This window comes from Mizuhopecten yessoensis, unplaced genomic scaffold (assembly GCF_002113885.1).
Source record: "Mizuhopecten yessoensis strain PY_sf001 unplaced genomic scaffold, ASM211388v2 scaffold5875, whole genome shotgun sequence".
Taxonomy (NCBI): domain Eukaryota; kingdom Metazoa; phylum Mollusca; class Bivalvia; order Pectinida; family Pectinidae; genus Mizuhopecten; species Mizuhopecten yessoensis.
In genome coordinates, this window is record NW_018406267.1 from 138149 (window position 1) to 163595 (window position 25447).

General features: G+C 36.0%; 1 protein-coding gene across 7 annotated transcripts in view; it reads right to left on the reverse strand.

Moving 5' to 3' along the window:
• LOC110451185 (ceramide glucosyltransferase-like) overlaps nucleotides 1-25447 on the reverse strand; it is a 68428-nt gene that overhangs the window by 38111 nt on the left and 4870 nt on the right. For 5 of the 7 annotated variants that reach the window (XR_002463044.1, XR_002463043.1, XR_002463042.1 and 2 more), the window contains exon 2: nucleotides 565-684. The gene's annotated coding sequence lies outside the window, so the exon portion shown is untranslated. Of the gene's footprint in view, nucleotides 1-564; nucleotides 685-3329; nucleotides 3616-18643; nucleotides 18720-25447 lie in introns of those variants that run through there. The other 2 variants (XM_021499060.1, XM_021499061.1) reach the window with 2 other exon arrangements.

Consider the following 25447-nt stretch of genomic DNA (forward strand, 5'->3'; position numbering starts at 1 on the left):
CCCACCCCCCTTTACTCATACAGCTGTCTTAATCTTTTCACCCCTATGTAACTTATGTAGACTCTACCATGTTTTACCTTGGATGAGTCCATTATAGTTTACAGTGAAAAAGGGTTAAAATGGGGGTTAATAACATATTCGTCTTCTACAACCAGATTTCAACACTTTTTAGTACTGCACTTTCAATATCCAGGTAACAAACTGATAAATGTATCTTTTTTTCTTCACAGTTTTGTTTTTCTTTTTAACATATAAGTAATGCAGTACCTTATAGCATAAATATGAAGGTATGGCAGAGTCTACTAAAGTTACATAGAGGTGAAAGTGTTAATTTAAACATATTTTTTTGTCTTTGAGTTAAAAGCCAACATTACTGACTATGATGTAAACAGATACCAAAAGCTATGAGTAAATGTGGGATGTTCAACCTGACTTAAAGTGAAACTTAGATACAATGCTTTAGACTGAGAACGAGAAAATGAACACTCGGGCCATTGGACCTCTTGCCAAAATCGGCATTATATTTATAACAAATGAAAATCTTCCATATCTGGTGCAACTAACCTCTGAATTTGTTCGAAACAGTTAACAGCCTTGTAACAGCTTGCTCGTATAAATACTTTTATGCCGCACACTACAGTTTTTTCATTGATTTGCAAACATCACCGTCGCCTTGTGTCTCATCTGGAAGAAGAAGAAAAGCAGGATTGTTACTAACTTTCACACAAAAATATACCTCTTTTTGTAGTCTCTCCACCAACCTGTAGTCTGTGTTCTTACTCCAATGGTTCCCCTATATATGTTAGTCAGTGGAAGTGACTCAATTTTTCACAAATTCAACTTCCTTTTTGATGTTGTATTTAAGCATAAACATATGTAAATATATGCACAAAGTAGAAATTCATATCATCAGCTTCATTTAATTGTTTATCAAAATATCTTGCACCATACTGCCGGGCATAGATTATCTTATTTATATCTACTCAGGTTCATAACTCTGATAAGCTACAAAACCTAATAATATACTGCATATCATGAAATGTTTGTTGTGTATAAACATTCATGGTTTTCGTGGTTGGTATAGAACCACGAAAATAAATACATCAAATTTGAATGATACACATGTCTAATGTTTGTTAACGAATGATATCCACGAAAGTTTGTACCACCAAACGATCTAAATGGCGTCAAACAACGAAGACACAATACCAGAACTATCCAGAGCTTATATCATCAACCGAGCTCTTTAGTGCTTGTTCTTTAAAACTCATTACAAGAGCTCTTTGCGGCTTGTTGCCACAGCTCTTTGAGTCTTGTTATCAGAGTTCTTTATAACTCTTTACAAAAGCTCTTTAAGGCTCATTACAAAAGTTCTTTGAGTTTCATTAAAAGAGCTCTTTGAGGCCCATTACAAAAGTTCTGTGAAGCACATCATATGACTCCATTGAGGCTCAATGCAATAGCTCTTTGAGGATCATTACCAGAGCTCAAAAAAGACTCATTACAAACGTTCTTTGAGTTTCATTAAAAGAGCTCTTTGAGGCCCATTACAAAAGTTCTTTGAAGCACATCATATGACTCCATTGAGGCTCAATGCAATAGCTCTTTGAGGATCATTACCAGAGCTCAAAAAAGACTCATTACAAAAGTTCTATGAGTTTCATTAAAAGAGCTCTTTAAGGCTCATTACAAAAGTTCTTTGAAGCTCATTACAACAGCTCTATTAGGCTCATTACAGAGTTCTTTAATGTTCATATAAAGAGCTCTTTGAGGTCAATGCAAAAGCTCTTTTAGGCTCATTATCAGAGTACTTTAAGACTCATTAAAAAAGATCATTGAGACATGTCACAAGAATTCTTTGAGGCTCATTTCAAAAAAATACATTAGAGGCTTGTTTCAAGAGCTCTTTGAGGCCTAAGGGGCTCATTTTCAGAGTACTTTGAAGCTCATTACTAGAACCATTTGGTGCAGAAAGATTTTGAAGATTGTTTTCAGATGCCTCACACACGCCCACCAACGTATGTATAGATTTTTGGTACCAGTAATCCAATCTGCATAAATACGACAACTAAAGATTTTGTTTAAACTCTAGTATGCCTATATATAGCTATACCTGATACACATATAAATATTTTTCAAGAGTTCATAAAACAATTTTTTTCACAACCAGATTGACTTGATATTGTAACATATTTCTGCTAATAAAGCTCATCTAAGATTTCTATCTCCAGGTGTTACACTGTGTTTGAAGTTTTCTTTAATTTGGATTCCACTTAATGTCATATTTCAGTTACTATCAACAAATAGCAATGTACTGTATTTTTTTTCAATCTCGTTCCGATAAACAGTTCAATATATTTTGTTATTTGTTAGGAGGCACGGTAGCCTAGTGGTAGGACGCCGGGTTCGTGACTGAAGGGTTGCGGGTTCGAGTCACGGCACGGCAATGTGTTGTATCTTTGAGCAAGATACATATACTTAACTCCGCTTGAGTACATGGTTGGGCAGTGCTAGAATTGTTGAATGCTACCTGTGAGCGCCGAAATGGCAGCACCGGCTGTATGCTCCCCGGGGAGTTGAGAAAGATATTGGCTGGTTGCAAAGGCCCTATAACCACGGATAATAATTTGTGAACCGCTTTGAGGCGACCTACGAACTAGGTTGTTATAAAGCGGTATATAAGAACCTCATTTTTTTTGAAATTTTTGTTTTCCCCCTGCCATGGTAGCTTTAGCGACATGATGGTCTCTATATCCAAAGTTGAATTCCTGATTAATAAAACAGTGTATATCATTCCATTGGTCATTGTGTCAATAAAAAATAATCCATGGCAGATTTGTTTTCATCTAAATTCTTAATATCTGAACTTATGACGTGGCCATTTTGGTGGCAAAAGTTGTCAAGACCAACAACCTTTTGAAAATTACAAAATCTGAAACGGAAAATTCTGGAATAAAAAGCACTTAAGTTGAATTTTTAAATCCTTAGGGTGCCCTAATTGAGCAGGCACCCCGACTGGGACAAACACAGTATATAAAGATGTAAATGTATGGAATACAAATATCCTGATCAACAGGAAGTCAGCTTGTCCTTTATAAAGTGCTACAGTTGAACCTTGCTATCTCATTGTTAGTTGAACCAATTGACAAAACTTGGAAATAAATCAGGTTACTCTGATTCTTGTCCTATTGAAAAAATAAGAGAAATCAGGTGCAGAAAATAGGACATGGGAGTTCTGACTGCATAATATGGTAGTCAGGTGATACAACACAAAATTACATGGGAGGACACAGTCCTGTATCTCTTCACCTTAAAGATGTTAAACTCACACTGGTTAGGCTGAGAACATTAAAACCTCCTCCCCTCCACCTATACAGAGAGGTCCTCACATTCCACAGGTATAAACACATGTCTGTCCCCCAGCTACACATCTATTTGATGTCCCCCATTGCTCAGTAACATTATATGTCCATCAAACACCACACACAAACATACACCTGTCCCCAGCTACAAATCCACTTGATATCAGCCCCCCTCCCTCCCACACACACACACAACATTATCCTGAGTCTTTATATTTACATGCTACACGAATACATACACCTGTCCCCAGCTACAAATCTACTTTATATCAGCCCCCCTCCCTCCCTCCCACCCACCCACACACACACACACACACAACATTATCCTGAGTCTTTATATTAACATGCTACACGTATACATACACCTGTCTCCAGCTACAAATCTACTTGATATCAGCCCCCCTCCCTCCCCCCCACCCACACACACACACACACAACATTATCCTGAGTCTTTTAATTTACATGCTACACCTAATCATACACCTGTCCCCAGCTACAAATCTACCTGATGTCAGCCTCTCCCCCTCTCCACATCACACATACAGAGTTATACTAAGTCTCCCACATGCTACACATATCTACACACCTGTTCCCAGCTACAAATNCCCCCCCCCCCCCCCCCCCCCTCTCTACCCCACACATACAGAGTTATTAGGTATCTTACATGCTACACATCAATCAACACCCACCTTTCCTCAGCTCCAAATCCATCGNCCCCCCCCCCCCCCCCCCCCCCCCTCTCTACACACACAGAGTTATACTTATACTAAGTATCCCACAGGCCACACATAAACAAACCCCTGTCCTCAGCTTACACATCTACCTGTAGTCAAAATTGCACAGGTGTAAATTCACATGGCATCTAAAACAATTAATTACCTGATACCTTCTCCGACACATCACAACACACTGAGTAGTTGAATGTATTAATAAAGACTATAAAAACCGGAGAGCATACCACGTAACAAACACTGAAACATCATACCTTGAAAGGCTGTTAAAATCTAGATCTCGGTCAGCTCCTGTCATACAGGTATTTGTATTATTATAACTTGGATATAGTGAATAATTTGTCGGGCTGAAGCAAGTCGTAACTCCTGACAGCCACATTAGCACAAACATAAGCACAATACTACTGCTCACCAAGGATGACAATGAATGAATTAGGCACCCGGTGTAGAATCCATTGAGAGAGCTCTAAGGTACATTGACGTTAACATTGGCCCAACTTCACCAGATTACAGTTGCTGCTTGTAGTTATCAGTGTCAGGCGTTGACAAGGACACATGGGAATACAGGGAGGGAAGAACATGGGGGAGGCATTGGGATCAGGTTTGTAGGGACAGGGAGGCATTGGGATCAGGTTTGTAGGGACAGGGAGGCATTGGGATCAGGTGTGTAGGGAGTGGAAGTAAGGGATCAGGTTTAAAGGGAGTGGGAGTAAGGGATCAGGTTTTAAGGACGGGGAGGTAGGAATCCAGTTCAAAATGGTGGGTGGGAGGGAAAGAGATGAGGTTTGAGGGGATGGGAGAGAGAAATAAGGTTCGAGAAGATTGAAAAGAAGAAGAGAGGAGGATTAAGGGTAAAGAGAAAGGGAAGAAGTTAGAGGGGGGAAAGAAAGAGGAAAGGGGGTAGGAAGGAAAGGTGAAGAGGAAGGAAGACATGTGGGGATAGATAATGGGGAGGAAATAAAGGAAAGGGGAAAAAATTTGAAGGTGTGGAAAAGTAAAATGTAAGGAGAGGGAAGGAAGGGGAAAGAATATGGAGATGGGGAAAGAAGATGTTTGGGAAGAAGGTTAAGATATTGAGAAGTAGGTCAGATGAAGTGAGAGGGATCTCGAAGCAAAGAAGTGAGTAGGGACAGAGGAGAAATGTAAAGCAATGCATAAGGTACGGTCAAAATGTTTCCAATATCAAGGAGCGATTTTACCTGAAGAATGCCATACAGGTAGGTTTTGACCAAACTGTAAACACCAGATTCAGGTAATTGTCCTAACTATTCACGTCCAGCTCTAAATCCTTCCCATGTCAGTGAGTCAGGTGAAAAGTCGCCAGTTTAAATCCTCAAAACCAATTCGGCATTGAAAGAGTAAGTGGGATTGATGTTTTATGTGTTAGGGATCGTAAGGAATTTTCACCTGAGTGTATGTGAACTGAAGTCTTTGTGTGCTTTCATCAGGTAGCTTGGAAGTTGTCAATACACCTACTGACATCTATAATTCATCAGAAACGCAGTGTCTTAATACACGTGTACTCTGGTGCTATTTCCAAAGTTTGATTGAATTTCACTTACATGACATAAAGGTGTGTGTGTATCCAGTAATGACACACCCTAGTTCTACATTATAGCCTACCTGTAAAGTCAGGACCTCGTAATTACTGTTTAAACACATCGAACTCTACGAATCAAGTCACCACATTATTAAGACATCAAAGTGTAGTCAGTATATTGGCGTATGGTAATTCCAATACAAGACATGTACACCAGAACAAAGTCGGTATATTTAAGATTTAAAGACTCATGTACGCCTGTATCAAATGTTCACGACGGTACGCAACACAGTTTATATATTCCCATGATGCCTGGCAGTGCATCGTGAAGAAGCCTGCATGGTTGAATGACACTTCGTTACATTAATAAATAATAATAAACTTTACTTAACGAGGATGACATGTTTAGCCAAATGCTAATCTACCACATGGTCCTCATTGTTAGTAAAACATGTAAGTGGTTAGTAAATCATAATTAGAAATATCACAAATACATAAATATTGCAACATACTATCGTTATAGAATTAAATGTTTAGAATCAGCTATAAGGATATCACAGAATGTACAAGTGTTGAAATTAGGTACAATGTCATCATTAGCATCAGAAACAATGAATTCAATCCTAAATATATCTATGTTTAAAACAATGCAGAAAATTCACATTTCTGTATTGTTTCATTTGAATTAAGAGATATTTTAAACAAACCTGTTTGTGGGAATAAGGTCCTGTTTTCTATTGTGACCTTTTCGGTCAGGTGAAAAATGTCATTTTGCAATAGCTCAGGAAATTCTCTCAAGTTTGAATTTGACATTTCACCATGATTAGTTCTGGTTTCTTTTCACTGTATGACAAAAGACCAGATCTGTTTCAAATGGGAAGATAATCTTTCAGAACAACAATTTTAGTTGATGGGTTTGTGAAAATACATGTATGTAATATTTTTTTACAGTAGAAACAAGAGATCCCAGAGGGATCTTGGCACCCACCTTTGTACCATCTTCATTAGTTCTTTGTCAGTTCGATCTTTTCTCTCCTTTCCTCTAATCTGTTTGATCGAGTCATGTTAACAGTAAATGCACCTTGAGGTAACTTTTGATCTAAACTTAATACTGATGTGTATGACAGCCAACCTTCAAAGTGAGTTTATCATTTCACATATTTACTAGTACAGTACTTAATGTGAAAGAAATAGAATCGATCATTGCAATATGAGAAAGATCTGTTTAGTTCTTCTTTTAATCCATTTTGTTTTTATGATCAGTCTCAAAATATAACATGCACAACGAAGGATCAAGGGGAACCTACATTTAAAATTTGAGAAAGATCCCTCCCGTACTTCCCGAGAAATAGCGATTACAAACTTTCACTATCAAAATACAAGATGGCTGCCTGTCGGCCATGTTGTGTATGCGATCAGTCTCAAAAGTTCCCCTGCACAGCTATGGACCAAGGGGAGCCTACATATAAAATTTGAGAAAGATCCCTCTGGTACTTCTTGAGAAATAGCGATAACAAACTTTCAATATCAAAAGAGAACAAAGGGTTGTCAGTACAGTATAACTTTTGGACATTTTCATTGCAAGTATTCAAGATGAACATGCCAGAAAAAATGTTGTTAGGATAACCCATAAAAAAACTAAGACAATTGAAGATATTTAAAACGAAAACATTCAGGTCCTCTAGTCATCCATGCGGAGCTAATCATTGATCATGGCGTTCAGTCAAGTCGAAACTTTGACAGAAAATACTTGTTGGTTTCAAATTGACCTTTCGGCTCCTGACAGTTATGATAACTATATAATATAGGTGTTTATTCTCGCTAAAACAGAGGTTTGGTCATTTGGTAAATAGAAATGTTCTCACAGGAGGTACAAACATAGTTCCAGTATTGCTTGCACTCGCCAAGGTACTCCCACAAAGTACTTACTTAAGTTAAAAGCATGGTCAGCATACATGTAAATCCAAAATGCTTAATTCTGACGGAAAAAATAGCTAGTTGTACACAAGTATAGTAAACATATTGTTTATATATCCTCCAGGGTGCAGTGGAACCACAGTCCATTCTGTCACCAAGTTATATATAGATACGGAACTGACGCATTCGCTGATAAGAACGCTTGCAATCAGAACCCCATGATCCTGACTTACGGCCAAGGTTTACATGTTGATACAACATGCCGTCCCTAATCTACTATAACGTTGTTATTGAACCGGATTCCCTGCTGATTCCAAGCTCAGCCACATACCTATAAATAAACATGCCATTGAAGAATTTACCTGTATTCTGATTCACTGTTATGGCTAACGAACTTACGAGGATTTACCTAGGGTGGTCCGAGGCTTGTCCAGTGTAAACAACCCTATGTCCTTATATATATAGATCACATATAAATGTCCAGTCAATGTAGATTGCACAGGTAAATCTGTTTTCCAAAACATTTTGATTAAATGTGCCTATATTTTACTATTGCACAAGTGCTAATGTAAAGCTGTCTGAGAGCATCCGTGACATTAACATTACATTGACAACTGACTGTGATAGGTATATTAACATCATCCAATCTTATATAACTATAGTGTATTTAGCTCACCTATAATTTTTATTTTATCTATGTGTAATAGGGTGATTACTATCTTGTTTTGTATAATTTGTATGTATACGTGTCTATTTGTTTGTGCCCAGATTGTTTAGAGTGTGTAAAAGAGATATGTTTGATTACTTATACCTGTAGTTCTATTTTTTATAAATCACCTTGCCTGTATAGTTCTATTTTTATATATCACATGACTTACATGTGCAATTAGAACCCCATGATCCTGACTTAGGGATAAGTCTTTCTATTGGTCAAACTAAATTACAATACCCTTTGGTCAGTTTGGCGGGAATCTCTTTGAAAGGAGAATTAGTTCTCTCTTGCCTGCCATACTGAACAGACCTATTCGGATCCAGACATTTTATAACAAAGGGACTGAAGGACAGACAGAGAATTTGTTATATTTATATATTATAAAAAGTTATGTTTTAAGTAAAGTATTATTTCAATCTATTGTATCTAGCTATCTTGTATAGTATGGATTAGCTGTAAACTTTATTAGTTTGGCATTTAAATTAAATTATTCTCTATATTCAAAATCTCAATTGTGAGTTGTAACTTTACATTGTGTGAAGTAGTATTTTGTATATGTTTCAATTGAAATATAAATGAGAAACGGTTAAATTACTCCATTATCTTCTGTATGTTCATATCCCGAGTATTATTAGTAAGAAATGTTTTTATGTATTTTAGGTGGTACCATGTAAACAAAAGGAAGGAATCGTGGAGTACCGGCGATATATTGTGTGGGGTTGAAACGGCTCTGTGCCATACACAGATGAATACCTCTCATATGTTTAAATGTTGTACTTATTTATGGGAAAAACCAGTTTATCTACGTTCATTATGATGTAGATTTTTGCAAGTTATTTATAGAATAGTACTAGATCTTTCGTTCTGAAAAATCAGTTTGATGTTATATGTTATGAAATCAGTTTGATGTTATAAATTATGTTAGCTATTTAATATAATGTGAATAAGATGATTGTAATAGTAATTCTTACAAAGTTAATATCTTAGTCAAATGTAATTAAATGTGTCTATTTATAGTTTATATTTCGTGTTAAATGTAACTGGTGTTATCTACAAGCTACCTCCCTTCCTTGTAACCTATATGTGTAATGTGTATACGCTCCGAGTAATTGTAGTCTTTTATGTTCGTTACAGAGTGTAGGTGTTTTAACCTATGATAGAGGAATAAAGAATTCCCGACAAATAAATCAACGACTTAGTGGTCATTTTGATACCCGGTTACATATGTAGGCCTGTGTTTATTTGCATGCTATGCTTTGTTTGTTTTAAAATTATACCTATGTTTGTCGCAGAAATAGCTCTACCGAGCGAATGTTTGATGTTTATGGTATGCAACGGTGAATAAATATTCTTGCATCTTGTAAATCATTACTTTGCCAGAAAGTAGTGCATGCACGGCCAGACCGGGGTTCAAACCTGGGACCCTCCGAAACTCTTAGATGGACGCTCTAACCAATTGAGCTACCTGGTCACCGGCAATAAATATGACATTTATTCTGTAATGTACATAGTTCCATCTTTTTATGATAATCTGATCACACTTTCATAAAAACGGGTCGTCGTTTTTTGTACTAATGTATTTGTTTCAAACTGACACGACCAACCTTAAGAGTATTGTCATCTTTCTTTTGTATATTCCTGTACCCTGTAACAACCACCCAATACAAAGTTTTGTCATCTTTCTTTTGTACTTAACAAATTTGTATCTCCTGTAGCTATCACATAACACCTGTATTGATCACCTACTTAATTGTATCATCTATGAATACTATAGTTGATCATAAATAATTAAAGAGAAATATATAAGGTACGTCTATTAAAGCACGAGTCGCACACAGGGTATATAATAGGCTCGTCAGGTACTAAAACCTCCGACAGCAAGCCATAATGGAGCCTATTTTAGTCCTGGCTAACGACTTGTCACAAGGAAAACATACGATAATTTTGATATTTTTAACACAATGTAAAAAAGAGAAGATCTATAAGTAATTCAGGGGCGATTATCACGTTTATATCACACAGAGACTCATTTACGAAATAAAGATCTCTCGCCAATTTTAATTCCATATATAATTACTATCAATATTAAAGAGCATCCTCTCGATCTTGAATTCAGGTAGAGTGCCGTATTCCCAAATAAAACGTACGGGCTAAAAAAAGCTTACATAAAAACACACAATTCTACAGCGGTTTTACTACCATGGTCTAATAATATAGCAATAAACTCACGAATATTTAACGACTTCGAAACTTACATTTGATGTACTCTACAAATAATATAATCAATTAAATCCTCATACACTCTTAAGTTGACTACTCTTTACAATGTGAAGTACTATTATCATCATGATTATTGTCACAATTAACTCATTCACCCCTGAATTTTGTAATGAACTATTCCGACCTTTAAATTGAAAGAGTTCAAATGTGTCTTCAGGGGTGAATGAGTTTAAGATCAGCACTCGGACACTTGACATGTATGAAGGCTCAAACATCCACTCCAAGATGCAAACAACCCCACTGCAGCTAATGTTTGCTGGGCATTTACACTGCTATATTTATCCGGCTATATGCCCATGCCTGGTAATAAGCCCACCATGTCAAATACAGTTTACTAGAAATGCAAACAAATGCTACTTGACTGCCATACTTAGAGATGAAGTATTGGCACCCTGAGCTTATTGCAGAATAAATACAGCTTTTACAACTCTTTTAACTCATTTACCCCTGAAGACATATTTGAACTCTTCCAATTCAAAGGTTGCAAAGGGGAAAACTCAAGCCCACTTTCTGCACAATGTACCAAAGCATTACAGAAATGCCATACCAAATGTCTTCATTTAACAAAAACAAAAAAATCTTACCTGGGCTGAAATTTAATGTAGAAAATTATGACCTAACTGAGGAGTTGATATTACATTCTAAATAAGATTTTGTATATTTTAAACTAAAAGAAAGACTGAGTGAAGGAGACCTATTAAATCCTGTTCATTTTTAATCATTTTTCATACCATCAAATAGAATCTTTTGTCTATTCTTGGCATTCACATTAAATGTTTGGCTTCAAATTTAAATATAAGTTATATTTTTCCGACAGCCATGTACGAATGTATAAAAGGAATAACCATTTTAACAAGACTCGAGGAATACATTGTGTTCAGTTATATAATTATCTCCTCTGGGGCCCAGTAATGTCAATAGTCAGTCATTAACAGGAACATCCATGTGTTGGTCATTTAAATTCTTAGTTAATCAAAGCAAAATCTTACATGATTGGTGTTAGACATGTTTAAACCATTTTGAATACCAGTTCTTCAATGTCCTTGACTACGTCCCTTAAGTATTGCTAGTGAACGTGAAGTGCTTAAAGGTAATACCAATTATCTGTCTATAGTATAGCCAGGAGTACTAGTGTAGACCTAATAATCAATATCTACCTATAGGTTAGTACAGCCAGCGTAATAATTCTAATCAATATCTACCTGAAGTATATAGCTAGTGTAATAATTCTAATCAATATCTACCCAAAGTATAGCTAGCGTAATAACTATAATCAATATCTACCCGAAGTATAGCTAGCGTAATAAATATAATCAATATCTACCCGAAGTATAGCTAGCGTAATAAATATAATCAATATCTACCCGAAGTATACCTAGTTAAACACTTTAAATCAATGTCTACCTAATATATAGCTAGAGTAGTACTTGTAATCAATATCTACCTAATATATAGCTAGAGTAGTACTTGTAATCAATGTCTAACAAATGATCAACAAACCTACGTGTATATATATACATATTATGGTGGAATATATAACAAAGGTAAGAAAATGTTGGAAAACATAATTAATGAATGTCGCCTACGATTTTTCCAATCCAGAGTTATACTTTCCACCATTATATACAAACATATGTTGATTATATCTACTCTACCATGTAAAATTTAATGAAAGTCTTTTTTTTGTGTCTGCCTCAGTGTACATACGCCAGTAAGATAAGCAAGGTAACCTAGATAATCTAATTATTCAAATTAGGTTGCTCTTTTGCACGTGCTATTATTTGTCACATAATACCTCTGTCTTCATTTCACAACAAGCTGTGTGTTTTATCATTTCTGACCCATTGGGCAGAATGTCCTATTTTGTTTATGTAACCTGGATATATTTGGGAAGACTTTTTCTTTTTAAGTTGTTCTTTGTTCAACAGGCGATTAACAATTAATACTGATGTCATGCTTTGTAGCAGATGTTTATTTCAATCAATCAAAACCACCAATCTATCAGCATCGCTGGTCAACACATGAAATCAGCATTTGAAAGATTTACAAACTATATTTCATGTCACCATTGGTGTGATTATTCTGACTGTGAGCTTGACAGGTTTTAAGTAGATCTAGAGGTTAAAAAGAAAATATCATGTTTGTCTGCTAGTAAATCTTCTAATACATACAAAATTGAATGCATGTACCCTCGCTCAACACATGAAATTAGTCCTGCGATTTGCTTAATTATATTTGTGAGGTAGGCTTTTGGAAGAGCGTTGATCTGTTGGAAAATAATACATGCACACACGTGGTCTATCATCCAATAATCCACGGTTATTAACCAATGAAAAGTGTTGTTACATTGTAAACATGGTAGGATATCTTATAAACAAAATAATAGTCTCTTAAATAAACTGGACATGTTGTTGTAAATTAGCAATTATCTACAGCTCAAACAATACAACGTAATTACAGTTGTGTGACCGCACAACGCACCAAAAATAGCGTGCACACACCGACCGCACAACTGTGTGATTTAACAATCGTTCACCCCGTTGTGCGCTTCTCTCCGCACAAATGTGCGATTTGGTACAATTGGTCGATCAATATTACGGAATGAAATAAATCCGGAGCCCTCGTATGGAATAAAGAACACTGTACATATAAATTTCTCATCAAATTAATTAGGATTATGTTTAATTGTACAATGCGTGTTACACAGCATTACAGTGACCGTTAGACTGTCAAGAATGGGACAAACTTCCAGGTAACAGAACATGCAGGTAAATAACATTTTTACGATTGACCGGGGTTTTACCTGACCTGTGCCTTACAAAGAGAGTTGATATGCGACACCGTATGACCGTTATGAAAGCACAACTGGACATTAAGCATTTGTTAGTTGCATTAGTTTTGGTCTATAGCACCCCGGCCTTCACCTGGATTTTCACACCTTGGCGAGTCACGTAGGTGCCCGGGTGTGTAAAACTATGGTCCAGGTACAGATCCAAAGTGGCTATGTTTACCTGTATACGTGACCGTGTCAATACGTGTGTGTGCTATTTTACATGTGTTGATTTGAGTCCCTTAAAAAACACTGAAAAAAAAACATTTCTAAATTAAGAAAATATAGATAGAAAGATCAGCTGATATATGTAGCTAGAATATAGAAATATACCTAAAAATCAAGCTTATATGTTTAAACACGAGGTCGTATTTATTGTTAAGCCATTTCTCAATTTACACCAACCACGATTGTCATGGCGCACAACGTTCTTCCATCGTCCGCACAAATGTGCGCAAGCAATAATCGTCCAGATTTCAATCATGCATACATTGTGCAAACTCTGTGCGCACACCGCATATGGCGCGCACACCGAACATCGTGTAACATTATGCATTCCCACAACTGTAACTTGTGACAAGTCAACACAAATTTCCCAGCTAAAATATTCTATAACAGATTTCAAAATTAAAATTAAATGTTAAATATAGATTATCTACAGATAATAAACAAGAAAATATTTGTACAGAAGAATAAGAAGAAGAAGAATAAGAAGAAACTTAACAAAAACAAAAGGTGTTTTCACCATTTGGTGAAAAGCCCTAATAATATTAATTTAAGGTTCTTATATACCGCTTTATTACAACTAGTTCGTAGGTCATTTCAAAGCAGTGAACAAATTATTATCCGTGGTTATAGGGCCTTTGCAACCAGCCAATATCTTCCTCAACTCCCTGGGGAGCATACAGCCGGAGCTGCCATTTCTGCGCTCACAGAAAGCATTCAACAATTTTAGCACTGCCCAACCACGTACTCATTTACAGCTGAGTTGAATGGAACAAGCAGTGTAAAGTATCTTTTTTAAAGATACAACACAGTGCCGTGCCATAATTCGAACCCACAACCCTTGGGTCACGAGCCCCACGTCCTATCACTAGACTACTGTGTCTTCCAAAATACACCCTTGCACCCTTGGAATTTGCCCTGATCTTAGCACGGCACCTTGTGGAGGATACAAGTCGACTAATCTCTTGTCTTTTATGAAGATCAAAGGATCGGGAGGCTTTGAAGTTGGGTGTCACTCCTATGTCCTCTACAAAGGACAGGTATCAACCTAGCTGAAACCGAATCAAATAGCTTACTGCAAGCTTTCCATTTTGACAAGACATATTCCAGGATGTGTCGTGAGAACAGAAGTTCCATAAGTGTCATTAATTAAATAAGATAAATAGGGAAATTTATTATTAACCAAAGGAAGAAAATATAGCAGAGTACAATCTATAATCAAAATGTGAATTATATAAACTTTTGTCATAAACTAGAAATTATAAACTTGTGTAAACAATTTGTAATTATTGAATGTTGATGAGATCAATATTTCTATAAGGTCTATAAAAACATACAAGGAGTGAAATCAACCTGTTATAAACGGCCTATTTACTTAGTAATCACGTCATCAGGCTAAAATTGTATAACAAAATTAAAGACATATTGGCCCAATACAGCCGATAGCGACGTCATCAAATCAATACCAATTTTTACTCCGTATTATTTGCACATGTCAGGCCATTACATTATTTACAAGCATTTGTGTGATGCTTTGAAATTGTTGTTCAATGAAAAAGCTCAAATGATTCGAGAAAAAATATGAAAAATTATACATATTTGTCATATGTATAATTTTTTATTTTACAATGAATTTTAAATGATACACTTTAATTATAGATTGTAAACCCGACACTAAAATGTAAGAATGGCTTAAAAAAATGAATATAATTTCCTGTTTTCTGACAAAAAAATTGTAAGACTGCATAGACTTGTCCGTAAACATGTTTGCGTTTTATTCATATGATGTTCAAAGGTCTATAAATTTAGCAGTTTAAAAAAAAATCCATATCAATGTCCTCAGTGTCACCTGTTAGCAATAATGTAGTGAAAATATATCGGGTATATATTGATTTCTGTAAGGTAGGAAAGTTCTATTGATGAGTGTTAATGAAGTAATGCAGATCTAATGTAACTAATTATAACATAGAACACACCGCTCGTTCAGCAAATTTCTATCTCAATTGATGGTTCCGACATATAGGTGTAGTGTTTACGATTATATTTCTTTCTGGACTGGAGATAAACCCTTTGACATAATGTTAGTGGCAAAATTGGCAGTTCATCGAAATACATAAGTTCCAATCTCAATAATAATAATAATAATTTGAGATTCTTATATACCGCTTTATCACAACCTAGTTCGTAGGTCGTTTAATTTCAAAGCAGTGAACAAATTATTATCCGTGGTTATAGGGCCTTTGCAACCAGCCAATACCTTCCTCAGCTCCCTCGGGAGCATACAGCCGGTGGGGCCATTTCTGCACTCACAGATAGCATTCAACAATTCTAGCACTGCCCAACCACATAATCATTTACAGCTGAGTAGAATGGAACAAGCAGTGTAAAGTATCTTTTTCAAAGATACAACACAGTGCCGTGCTGTAATTCGAACCCACAACCCTTGGGTCACGAGCCCCGAGTCCTACCACTAGACTACCGTGTCTTCCTAGCTCAACCTAGCTGAAACCAAATCAAATAGCTTACTGCAAGCCTTCCATTTTGACAAGACATATTCCAGGATGTGTCTTGAGAAGATGATTTGAATTGTGATTTGGAAATTTGGGCAAAGTGCCATTGGTACGATGGTTTCTGATCATTAGCAGGTACACATTCATCAGATACCACGGTGGCGGGTTTATAACCACCTAGGACCAAAGGTGTACATGTTCCATATTGGCTTATGTTTTGGGTTTATACAAATTAAATGGCCAATGTCAATTCAAAATTAGTCCAACGTACAACCTTGCCCTGTCTGAGGTCATGTACAACGTTTATTTGTGGTCATGTACAACGTTTATTTGAGGTCATGTACAACGTTTATTTGTGGTCATGTACAACGTTTATTTGAGGTCATGTACAACGTTTATTTGTGTGTGGAATGTGGGTCTGACAACATGCTTTGGGGAAGTTTCAGAAATTATTTTTTAAGTTTTCTTCACTAGTTTCACAATACCTAAGTAGTTTCACCCCACGAAAAACTTAAGTATTTGTGTACATTTGACAGTTAGATCTTCAGGATCCCTTTCCCACTGCACTGTAGTTTTCCTGTATATACAGTAACCATCCTTTCCGTTTGGATATAACCGTAGCACTGTTGGGCCCGGACACTTCTGTTGGCTCAGTCGATTAGAGCTATAGTGTAACAGTCTGAGCTATAGTATAACAGTCTGAGCTATAGTATAACAGTCTGAGCTATAGTGTAACAGTCTGAGCTATAGTGTAACAGTCTGAAGTCTAGGGTTCAATCCCGGTCTAGCTCCACTGACTTTTACATTCAGAACACTGTTGTTGAATATATTTTGTTTATTTCATCCACATTATTTCTTAATTTAAGTCCTACAAGGTATGGTTTTCTTTTCAGAAATAATTTATCAAAAGCTTTAGTCCTCTCCGAGAAAACAGTTTCCATTAATACCTTATTACAAGTTTTGTAAGAGGTACGAGGATCCTTATAGATGCTATGAGAAGCAGGTTGGAAGGCTTGCCGGATGGGATTCAGTCTACTTTTTGTGATTGACAAAGTTGGAAGGTTAGGTTTGATTTGTTTGCTATTAACAGCTATGGTCATTTAAGGAGGTGCCAGGTTTTGGTGGCGGTGGAAAGCCGGAGTTTCCGGAGAAAAACCACCAGCTTACAGCCAGTACCTGTCGACTGCCCCACGTAGGCCTCGAACCCGCGAACTAGTGGTGCAGGGCTAGTGGTAGTAGAAGGTCAGAAGCCTTCACCACACGGCCACCGCGGAAGGGTTGCCGGATGGGATTCAGTCTACCTTTTGTGACTGACAAGCTATGTCAAGTAATAGCAAAATTGGTATTTTTGATAAACTGTTTATCACAAAGTGTGTACAGAACTTGTTGTTCACCGATTTTCTCATGGCTCACCCGCGGATAAAATCTTAATTCCAACTGCAGTATGCTAGCAAAGAAAAAAAATGTTCTCACGACAAACCCTGAAAACACAGTGCGATAATCTCTAAATAACTTTAGGCATACCAGTGTCATTTAACAAACAAAAAGGTATTACAAACATAGAGAAGTGCAAACAGCAAGCAGCCACACTTTCAATGAAGAATCACATTTATAATCAGGGACTCAAAAACTGAAAATATGTTAATGCCAAAAAGATTTTTTCGTAAAATCAGCATATAAAATGTATTTCTAAACAAAACTCTCTTTTTAATAATTTAGCCATATATTTGATCATTTTGTGCTGACAGACATTTCGACTGTCAACACTTTTCCTTAACACAGTTAGCAAGCTATTCCTTCAAAATCTTCAAATCAAAAACAATTAACGTCATTTTATAATGTTCCATATAACCTGAATAATTACTGAACTAGCAAGCTTAAGCCTATAGTATAATGTAAAAATCCTCTTCACAGACAACGATCAGATATTCACAAGATTTAAAGCTATCAAAGACTGTATTATGTTTTGGGTACAGTTCAGTTAAAATGAACGGTGATCTCAACTGGAATCTAAATATCAAACTTAAGATCAGTTTTTTTTTTCTAACAGTACAAAATTGTTTAGTTTCCTTTCAAGTTTAAAGGGGGCCATACCTGGTGCTTAGCTGGGAACCCTCAATAGAGGGCCTTTTATTTATACCCATTATGTCGTGCAAACAACGCTGGACAGGCTACCTGAACCGTGACTTAATTGGGTACAAGTTATAGTCTCACTGGGTAGGTTCTATACCTTTTAAGTAAACATTTTGTCTGCTCGGACCTTCTGGCCAATATCACTGACCACCCTCACATTTTGACACTTGTGACCATTGTGTACATGTTGGTACCATTGACTAGCTTTGTTGCACTGAATGAAAGATCGATTGATCGGTGGCGAACAATTATACATATCTTGTGTCCATGCATTGATCGAGCTCCCATCACATCAATATTTTATCCGTTATCGTGTGGTACAGCAGAGACATTCCATGCTTTGTGAATTCCCATTCACCAATTATTATAGTACTACGCTGTTAAACCTAATGTAACCACTTACCTAATTCTTACGGAAAATTACTCCCAGGTATTTCCAGGTAAATCCCGATACACAGGTAAATTCCAAATGTGTGACAGGTCAGTGTATATATTAATCACCGTTCTAATAAATGAGATATTGTTTAAGGAACTGCTTTATAAATGAATGGCTGACAGTTTTCCAGACAGAAAGAGTTAATCAATATCTGTTGGGTAGCCGGGTGGTTATAATTGGCCGGCGAGTACTGCTGGTCGTATAGCTGTCCGCCTGGTCTTGCGAAATGCCAATGTGGACCGTAGCTGTTTGTACAGCTCTATACCATCGTATATGTGTGTGGCTACTGGGTTTTTTAAGACCAGTAAGCTGGAACATGACCAAACTTGTATGTTTCACAAGCTATATAGGACAAAGGTACCATACCTTTAATTGAAGTAGGACAAATGGTTCGAGCATTATAAGCACTGCAATTATAGGCTCTGCGATCACACCTACACGTACATTACAGGTACAATCTGTACTCTGCAGAATAATGTATACCGGGTAGACCTTTTCCACAATGGATTTGTCACAAACGTATAAGCATAGCATGATTTTGTTTCATTATGGTAAAATTTAAACAATTAAATGGCTAAGAATTCTTTTCAGACGAGCCTCAACATTATCTATACTTAATGAACTTTTTATACCCAATCAACCTGTGGCCATATCCTATTAATTGAGCTACTGTCTGTAAATAAAGCATTCTGTTTACGTCCAGGATACCCAGACCACACATCTGAACGCTAGTGAAATGATAACGAGATTTTTTATCGCGACAACAATGTTTTTTCCATTTCCCTTTCTCTTTCAGTAAGGTTCATTGATTAGTAACTGAGAGAATCGTTATCTGAAATTGATGTTAGACATATTAAGATGTGTATGATACTGTACACAAGCTGATACACATTTTACAAGGGAACGCAATTGAATAATATTGTTTGTATTACGTACTTGTCAATCTCTGTACCCATCACAGAGGGACTTGAACTCAACACTCTGAGCAAATCACCAGGCGGCGTCAAGGTCCATGAAATTTTTTGACGCATTTCTTAAGTGTCATGCTGCAGTGTAACAAGGTTTTCTCAACTGAATTAATATCCAATATTATTTTTCAATGTCCCCTGACATCATAATTTGGCGCTTTAATTCCCTTCACCTACACACGTACACTAAAGGTACTCTGACCAGTGTCCAGTGACACTCATAAGCTTATAATTCCAACCAATGTCAAACACCCTGGGGCTCTAGATGATATCAGCAGTATTGTATGGGTGATACTTGGCTGAGGTTTACACCTCTTTCATAAGCTAGGTGTTATAAAATGGTATTTGTAGTATTATTCGCACTATATGTAACAATAGCACTTTGAAATGCCTTCAGAAAGGGACTCTTGCCTCATAGGAGTGAAAAATCTGGACAGGATTACAAAATACGAGGACCAGCCTGGCTCCATATTGCCTTCAGTAGATCATAGGGTAAATATTGAGGGGGATGATAATACCTTCCAAAGATGGACAGTTGAAATGTGTGCTGCTTATTCACACTTTTTTCCAGAATGTTTGCAAAAAATGATTTTTATAAATTAGGAAAAGAACTAATTTTGTGCAAGCTGTGAATTTTAAGGGAAATGTAACACAGTTTGTCATCTATTCAGCCTTTCAAGACTGAAAATAAAGAAAAAAAGATTTGTGCTGTATCAACAAGCTTTGTATAAGCTCCAGTCTAAATTTTTTTCAAATAACTTCCATGTTTCCACATTTTAAACTATCTGACTTTAAATGAGTGCCAAGGTCTATTTTGGGGGAAAGATAAGCGTTGTTGTGAATATGTTTGACAAGAGAAACACTCAGTTATTTACAATGTAAGCCAATGTCGTAATCTTGGAACATAATTTCCCACTTTTGACATACACAATAGACCAGTGTCTTGTGGTCAAATGTAGATAATTAACAACATTTCAAAGGACTACATCGTAATATTTGCCTGGATTATTACATTCTTACTCTAGATAATTTACATATCAATCAGTTTATTAGAAATAAGGTCTTACCTGTATCAACTTAAACAAAAGGAAATAACAATCTTGTGTAACTTGATATGGCCAGCAGGTTGTTATAAAACCTAGATTACCTACCTGGAATTTGTGAGTTTGACCATAAAAAAATGAGTGTTATCTGATTACACTGTACTTCCAGGAATTCATAAGCAGAAAGATTTCCTCCATCTAAAGTCTGATAATGCTTCTTTCATGTTATGCAATCTTATTTTTTATATCTTAACACATTCACCCCTAAAGATACATTTAAACTCTTCCAATTCAAAGGTTGGAATAGTTCATTATGAAATTTCAGGGGTGAATGAGTTAACAATGCATGTACAGAATACATCAATATTGAACAGGTTTGATTTACATGGAAAAGTTCTTGTTTATACAGGTTACTGATCATACAGGTTTTAATTTACACAGTTATCATGTTTATGGATTCATGGAAAAGTGAAAGTCATTTTGTAAATATATTCCTTGTAGGGATCTTAACTTTTGAACAAGTTAAACACTGTTATCAGCTTCCTGAAACTACAACATTAATTATTCACTATCTCATTTGCACTGCTTCAGGTAAAATTACATTCGATTATATTTCGCTAATTATTAATTCATGATCTGAATATACTCAGGTTACCGGAATATTCATAAATAAAATGTATAAAGTAGGACCTAAACCAAATATCTTGTTTATACAGGTGTTTTTTTTAGATTATAGTGTGTTTTTTGACAGGTAAAATTATACAGTTGAACTTTCAATTCAAAATATCAAATTTCATTAAATTTTCACAGGTTAAATTAATTCAGAATGTATACAGTAAGACCTAAAATGTTTGCTTTATATACAGTTTTTTTTAGATTATAAATAATTCAGTTTTGACATATAAAATTACACTAATATTTTTCTTTCTATTAAAAGTAGAAAAGTTTTATTAAATTTTCACATGTGAAATTAAATTTCAAAATTCTTCTTGAGAAATGTTCACAGCTGATTTAAGTCATGTCTGGTTTACACAGGTGTACACATTATACAGGGCTCCATTAAGACAGCTAACACAGCCCAGTAAGACAAAGGAAGTCAGTACTGCCATCAGGTGTCCACCGGTGTACTTACACCAGATTACAAATCAATAAGGCACAGGTAAGGACAGGTAATTCTAAATGCTAATGGCAATTTCTTTCATAGGTAGCAGATTATCCCAACTCAAAGCAAGATTATTTGTATAATAACTTGTGGGCCTATCAGATGTAGCTGTCATTTCCAGCATACTGGGTCTGCTGTTGGGAGCTTCTTTTCAATGGCAAACATGTGTGAACTCCCTCAAGATATTTTCCTGTGGCTATTGAATGCTATATGATTGATTTTTTATTGACTTTCATGGAGATAGTATCTTGTGACCCATGACGGGCTAAATTGATTTATCCCGTGACCAACCTGACATTTCCTAACAGCTTGTATCAACACCACCCAATCCTGAGGGAGCTTGGGCTATGTATTTGGGACATGATTACTAAGAACAAAATGTGTCTCTCATCAATTTAGTTTACCATTAGTTCCCCATTACATTTTTACAAATCGGTTCCCATCATTGTTATCTGGATTTCCACTTTTCACTTTTGATATCTGGATTTCCACTTTCTTTATCCCCATTTCCACCATTGTTTCTGTATTTCCACCACTGTTTCTGTATTTCCACCATTATTTCTGTATTTTCTGTATTTCCACCATTGTTAAATTTCTGTATTTCCACCATTGTTTCTGTATTTCCACCACTGTTTTCCAGGTTTCCACCATTGTAATCTTGTTACATACATTTGTACTCCCACCATTGAAATCCAGATTTCTCCCTAGGTTATCCAAATTCTCCAAAGTTGTTATCCAAATTCCCAACCTGTTATTGTTTTCCAGTTTTCCAAAATTGCTATCCTCCATCCTTGCTATCGACCGAAGAATCAGTTCCCACTACCAAATACATATACACAGCCCTGTAGCAAAACATATGGACCATACATTGTATTTTTGTTTTTAAGCTACCTAGATTGTTTTTCTCCACAATATACATGCCAACTTGCAAGTATTTATTTGGTTTCTGAAAAATATTTCTCACATTTTATGATTGAATTGATATATTTTTCCAGTTAAAACCTTGCATGATCGACTTTACAGGGAGAAATAGACAAACTATTAATCATCATACATTTGTATGTAACAAGCTTACCTGTTACCTTTTCACCTGTCAACATGTAACCTTAATCCACTTTTTTTGGCCTTAGGACACTCCTAAGACCGTTCAGGTCAATAAAAAAGGTAGAGATCGATATCCATAATGGCATTTTGGGTGGCACTGACTTACAGTATGGAATGTCCATCTGACAATTCTTCTGAGCATGTTAGCACTTCATTTATAAGATGTCTCAGCGGAGCCCAGCTGGTATTTAGTGTGAATCATGAAACCAAACGAGAGATGCTCACAGTCCCATTTCCATAGCTTCCATGAAAATGATTTGCTGAACATTTGCATAATCATTTCTGGAATCTTCTATCTATAACCCATTCATATACCGATTATACCGGGAATTTTCTGAGATAAACCATGACTGGAGAATGTTACTCAATAACTTTTGGTTTGTTTGTGTTTTATGTCCTATTAACAGCTATGCTCATTTAAGGACGTGCCAGGTTTTGGTGGTGGAGGAAAGCCGGAGTTCCCGGAGAAAAACCAACGACCTACGGCCACTACCTGGCGACTTCCCCACGTATGCCTCGAACCCACGACCCAGTGGTGGAGGGCTAGTGGTAGCAGAATGTCAGACACCTTAACCACTTGGCCACCGCAGCCCCCCATTATTATTATTATTCAATAACCATCACTTCAAGGTCAATGAAATACAAAACAAATCCTAGGAATCTTAATTTAATAGTAATACTTTGTCAAATCAGGCACACTAATACCAAGGCTCACTCTTCCACCAGTGGCGTAGATGTCTAGGTCACTTACGATGTTATAGTGCAAGTACTGCGCCAATGGTAAAATACATACTTCTATACGCACACACCCACACACTCGGAGCAGATTGATATAACGGGAAGTATTAAATACAAATATACTTATCTTATTCAAGTTACATGAATCTATTAGTTAAATCAATAAATTTCACAATAATATGTAAGTATTAGTTTCTGTTGATAGCTCATTCTCTCCTGATGTAAGTAATTTAAGACTAATAAATCCTATTACATTATATACTTCATAAAAATCACGTCTAAAATCAGAATAGTTTGGACAGAAAAAGAAAAAAATGATCAAATCCTTTTGTTAATACAATAACATTTGTTGAAACGAAACAAAACAAATACCTCCATTTTCATAACATGCAAATTCAGTAAATATTAATAAGTTTTAGGGAGAGATAATAAAAACACCACAAGTGCATCTATAATTACATATTTTGAGTAAAACTGTCACTTAAACATCTTTTACATTACCAGGAAAAAAATATATAGAATTATATACTAAAGAAGAAAACCATTTATCATCTATCATATATGCTACAGTACAAACCTACCTGTTAGCTGGACATCTAATGGCCTATATATGTAAATACTTTATAAATTGCTTGATGATACACCCACTTCCTTCTCAGCTTCCTTTGTAATAATCTGGTCACCCTGAGGGCATGATCTATCTGTTATATGGAAGGACAGTCCGGAAAAATAACATCTTAATTAAGGAACACACACAATATACACATAAATTCAGTGTGTACTATATATGATCAGTTTTCTGAAGACGTGTTGATTTTCCATAAGAAATTAATCAGAAATTTTATAATTTTATGACTCGATCTACATGCATATTTATTAGATGTAAGCAAAGCTGCGAGGGGCATACAGTAATTACTAAGTAAACTAGTTAATTATTATTTACGCTGAATAAACAGCCAGACGTGTGAGATTTTTTCCTGTATTTCATCAGTGGCCCTATATTTGATGAACGCACCTGTAATTAGTGGTTCAAAGTACATCGGTACATATAGCCGCATACTGACCTCATTATAACTATAATTATATTTCTTCTACAAAAGACCTTGTACAAAGCAGTATTATGGAAGTCACAGGGTGATTATTAAGTACAGGCAAAAAGGTAGGTTTTATTTATGTAACAGCTAGTTCACCGTGGTCGTATATATATCACAAATGATCACACTGTGTCCCAGAGTAATCACATCTAGATCAATTGCCTATCACAATATTTGTTTAATGGTCTTTTTACGGAAGATTAATCTCGCTGTTTGATTTAACTTCCACAAGTACTGTCTTACTTATCAAGTAGAATATTATATGGTAAGTCAGGCTGGTTAAACAGCAAACATCTGGGAAATAATCTAGGATATTTGATATAAACGTGATATTTTATATAAATCAGATATTTGGTATAGTGTATTAAAGGGGCATCACGCTGAAGTAACTATTTTTTTTGGTCTTTTTTTCAAATACTACATAAAAATATCAAGTGAGACTCCTTATGGAAAATAACGATCGGATTTGGCTGAAATAGATTCATAAAAATGATTAAATCTAAGATAATCATCGGTATTTCTACCTGTCTGACCAACGTTTTGTTCAGGGATTTCCCTCTACTAGCGCATGCGCATTGCACACCATTTCTTTGTAAACAAAATGACTGACCGTGTGAAGTAAGCCAAAGAAAAGTGTTGTACCGTGTCAGCTACGAAGCGAA